This window comes from Cariama cristata, unplaced genomic scaffold, assembly GCF_000690535.1.
Source record: "Cariama cristata isolate BGI_N322 unplaced genomic scaffold, ASM69053v1 scaffold28121, whole genome shotgun sequence".
Taxonomy (NCBI): Eukaryota; Metazoa; Chordata; class Aves; order Cariamiformes; family Cariamidae; genus Cariama; species Cariama cristata.
Genome location: NW_009597994.1, coordinates 1 through 5,277, shown reverse-complemented (window position 1 = coordinate 5,277; position 5,277 = coordinate 1).

Genomic DNA, 5,277 nt, shown 5'->3' with positions numbered 1-5,277 from the left:
CGCCCCCCCCCCCCGGCTTTCCTGTGGGGGGGTCTTCAGAGAATTCTGGCCTGCAACTGCTGATTAACTGTTGCTTTTCATATGATACCATCTATATGTAATATATTAATCTAGTTATTATCTGGGTGATGCAGCCCTCATAACACATTTTTCCAGGAGAAGAATGTAGAGGTCTGGAAGTTTATTGTACCTTAGTTACCGCAGTGTAAAACCTGGATAACTCCACATTAATGGAGTTCCATTAGCATTAGAAGGTTAGCTAATGTGCAAGGGGACGATCAGGTCATATATTTAGAGAACAGCAGTGATTCATAAATACTGAAATGGCATGCGTGCTGTAACACTAACACCGTGACTAAGCAAAAAGAAAAAAACTGAGATGCAGTGTTTGTTTGAAGTGGAAGGGTAGCTACATGTTACTACAAGTACAGCCAAATCTTCATGATAAAACTGTAAGTCACTGAGTAAGAGCTGGAAGTGTGAGATCTAAGAGAGGTGCGTGTTAACAGTACAAAGGGCAACCAACTGCACATACGGAGATCGTGAATGTGTTGAATTAAGTTTTGACTTCCAAGTTAAAAAAATGCATGGATTGCCTATCAAGGAACATGAAACAACAGGAAATCAAATTAAAAGCCATTTAATTTTGACAGTTTAATGTTAATATTAAGGCAAAGGGGAATAGTCTTATGTATAAAGAAGAATTTCCGGAGCCACATTACCATGACTAAGGGAGTGGAAAAGTGGTTAAGCAACTCCAGTGGAGAGGTTCTGCAAGCGTGGCTGTCATTTGTCTTTTCTAGGAATGATTTAAACTGCCAATTTTTCTTGCATTTATTTTACTACTGTTCTTTGAAGTTGCTGAGGAGTATCTAAGCTCCCTGTGTGCTTTAATTTGTTGTTTGTAGAATACAAGTGGGAAAAGCAAAAAAAACTAACCAAAAAAAAGGGTTGGGTTTTGAACCTTATGTCTTCACTCTGGAGTTGTTTGGTAGGCTTTTTTTCATTCATTTGACTTTATTTTAGGAGTTGTAAATAAATGGCATTGACAAAGTTATTTAGACTATGGGAAAACAGCTTATATATGAGGACTAAATTGTAAGGCTGGTTGCTTTCCCAAGGCAAAAGTGTGGCAGACTAACATATGCATTTAGTGCTACTTTTCAGATGTGCCTCTGAGGAAATAGTGAATTTTGGATTGCTGATATCCTTAGATAAAGCTCTTCAAAGAATAAACTAATAATCCAAAAAAAATCAGGAGAATGCGAGGGATACAAGGATCAGGCAGTCACTTTAATTCAAAAGGAAAAAAAAAAATGTATGAAATGTCCTATGATAAGATAAAAATATATCAGCATTTTAAACACTTATTATAATGATATGTATAGCAAACTACAAAACTGTTACCTTTTTACACGCTATTTATTTTCACTCTGAAAGAGAAAATATTTTTCCTATACTGTATCAGCTTTGTCTTGTATAGAGCTTTGAAACAATGTCTCTACTTCATTACCTCACCCTGCTGATGACTTTATACATCTTTTACCAATGGATGAATAGTCTAAGGAAATAATAATAATGCCAATGTAATGTTAAAAAATGATACTACCCCAACATTTAAAAACAAGGGAACACCCTTTTTAAAAAAAATAGTTTTGTCTACATGAATTGCTCAGCTAAGTCAACATGTTTCCTAAGCTGAAAAGACAAGGCTTCCAATGCTTAATACCATTTTGTGTAAGTTAAAAGGAAGGTTTGGTACTCAGCGATAGCAGTACTCCTCACAGTAGCACACCCTGCCTACACTGGCAATAAAATGAATGCCTTTAAAAAGAGTGAATTTTAACTTTGTCACCCTGCGATACGCAAAGATAAAGGCAGTAACTTACGTAACTCTTATTTGAAGAAACCTGATCCTTGCACTCACCCCTTTCATTTTATGAGTGAGTTAGCACTTTCTTTTGGGATCACGTCCTGTGGTAACCATCCACGCTGAGCTCTCGCAGCTTGCCTCTGCTATCTCGCACATTGCTGTGCTACAGGTATGTGTGGGATTTATTGTTCATTTTTTTAAAAACTTTCACAGCTTTTCCTCCTGAGAAATGTAAAACAAGTGTATGCTGAGATCTGACTTGGCATGCTTGGGGGACTTTCATTTTGTCTACATGCTTTTTTAAAGAGCGCATGCTCATTTAAACGCCATCAGGGGGCTACTTTCTTCCCTAATTATTTGAGATGATGGTTCAGAAACTTTTTATTTTCCCTCCTGAGGTGAGGAAGACCTCTCAGGAGAAGGACTCAGGAAAGTCTGTTGAAAGCTGCACAGCAGTATCTTTATATTTTTCTAGTTGTAGGTTCAAGTTTCTGAAAACTAAAGTTATTGGTCTATATGTTTGGTCTTCAAATAAGTGCTTGCAGGTGGAGAAGGTGAAACACCAAGGCTGTGGGTTTACAGGTCCTCCTAAAAGTATAGCTTTGATGGATGTAAGAGCAGGGGATTAACTTTTAAGGAATGTTTCAGTAACATCTTAGAAATGGAAAAAGATACTGTTCATATGTAATGCATACTACAGCAAATGTAGAAACACTGAAACGTTTTGACTACGCTATAAAGTTTGCAAGTATATATGGCTTATAAACCATACAAGCCAGCACTACCCCTCACAGGCTTGTGTCTGGAGCTTTTTTTCCTCAGCTGCTCTGTCTGCATCTTTAATTATTTCATGTTTTACACGTTGCTTTACATTTTATCAGAAAATGTGAAATGTTTGCAATTAAGGCCTTTAAGGATATACTGACTGGTGAGAGCATTGCGTTTATGTTTCTGGAGTTCTGAAATATGTGTTTCTTTAATATTCAATTGCTGGTTTTGTTATATTTTCTGATTTTAGTCTAATCAAAAGGAAATAGTTTGTGGATGGAAAATTAGTTATCAACTCTTTCCTATTATATATTTAAACTGTATTTTGTCTTGTATGCTTGTCTATGAATTCATTTTTTCCTGGAACACTTATTTTAAATTAGAAGCCCTATATGTGAGACTACAACATGTGAAGAAAAAAAACCCAACCTATGGGTGGGTGTGGCTTATTAAAAAAAAAAAGTACAAGATTAGTATAAATATGAGCCCAGGGTTAGTACAGCTTTCAAATACGATACAGCTTGTCTTGAATTGATCTGTGAAAATGAAATCCCACAGGATCTGCAGCCCTAGCCCTGCTAATACTCTTCGGGATATTCTGAGTTTTAAAGTCTGCAAATCCAGAACATCTTGGTCCCTGGAAATCTGTGCAAATCTCCTGGCTGTGGGGTTGTTTGTTTGTTTGCTTTCCTAAAGCTGTCCCTTTAGTTCCACAACTATTTAAGTCTAACTAGTTCAGGAACTGTTCAGTAACCTGCTTTTTCTCATCTCTCTGTGAGTATATTTGGCATAGTCAAGTTTGAACATCCTTATTTCTGTATTAGCAACGTTTTCTTAGTACACACAATTTATCTGTGGAGTTTAGGTAAAGCTTTATCTAAATTCTCTCCACATTCATAATTTGGAGATGCTCTGTGTATATTCAAATAAGTTATTCAGGTCATTTTGCAGCAATATGAAGTCAGTTCACCCAGCTGGTTAACCTAAGGTCGATGGCATGAAATCATTAACTTGAGACCAAGGAGCTACATAAATCTGTGTTAGATTCTGCTGCCATTTTTTGACCTTTGTGCAGTACTTGTTTATTTTCATTTAAGCAATAGTTTGTAAAAAATTAACCATATCCTACTGTTATCTTCTTGACAAAACATTTGGCTCAACTTAAGGAATTTTTTCTTATGTTCAATTTTCTTTTTTTCCTATCTCGGACTTTGAATACATTCCTTATTTAATATTAAATAAATATGATTTTATACTCCGGCTTTTGTTGGTATATTTTTCTTGGCAGCTTCCTTAAGTAACCTCCTTCAAAAGTCTGCAACATCTGAGGCTAAAGCTGATTTATAAGAAGGATTTCTTGACACTGAAAAATGTGTCAGCTATAGAATATTTTAAGTCTCTGGAGGAAAATATCATGTTTAATCTAAGTATAATTATATCTTTCTACACAGTAGCTGTAGCTGTTTTTTTTTTTCTTCAAAATTCTAAGTCCTGTATTAAGCCTTTACAGTCTATATTAAAGAAAGTTATGCATCCCTGACAAGGGCATACACACAATGAGGAGTGAAAGAACTGGCTTCATGCTATTTAAATGATTTGTGATGGTTGCCTAGCTGGTTGGTCATAACTTTATTTTTACTGTATTAGTTACTGTAGGGCATGGAAGTCCTAGTTATGTACCAGATCATTGCCAAAGAGTTCATAGCATAGGTAACACTAACAAGATTATTATTTATAAAAAACAACCCAGTGGGCTTATTGACGAATGTTGCATTTTGCATCTAGCAGTAATCAGCGTATTCACAATATTACTGTAATCATTCAAAAATTCAACAGTCTATGATACTGCTGTATTTTGATCTTTTTTCAGTATGGTATGCTGGGGTATTCACAACTGAATATTTTCTGTTCTTTAGTATCACAGATGGCTAATGAATCGAGGCCCTGTCCATGTGATATTGGAGACAGGTTTGACTATGGAGGTCGTGGGCAGGAAGCGCAAGTTGAGCACATCAGGGCCTACGTTTGCAAACCACCTGCCAGCACAGACAAAGCTGTGATTGTGATTCATGACATATTTGGATGGCAACTCCCAAACACCAGATACATAGTTGATATGCTTGCGGCTAATGGATATATGTAAGTGTCAATCCTACTGTTTTCAAAATGTCTTTTTAATAAGAAAGTTTGTTGAACCAACTATTTCCTTTTTTTATATAAACTACAAAAACACAAAAAATAATTTCATAGACTTCCCTTACATGTTTGCCTAATGAGTTTCCTGTTTGTTAAAATAGTGTAAGAAGTCTAACATAGTTGAATAGTCCCACCATAATGAGATAGTAGGCAAATACAGAAGAAGAAAGGGGAAACAGAGAAAAATCTTATTCCACATCTTTCATGCTGTACGAGCCCGAAGCAGTCTGCTTCCTCCCTCCCGACGTAGCATCTGTGCAACTTTGCTGTTACAATACAAATTCCAGAGAAGCTGAAAGTAATTCCCTGAGGGTAAAGTGTACCAGCTTGTGCCAAAGAAATAAAATTCTCAAATATGTGAAAAGCATATTGGGTATCCTCTTTCCTGTATTACTAGATTAGCATTCCTTTTAGCCCAAATGTACATACCATGTAAATTG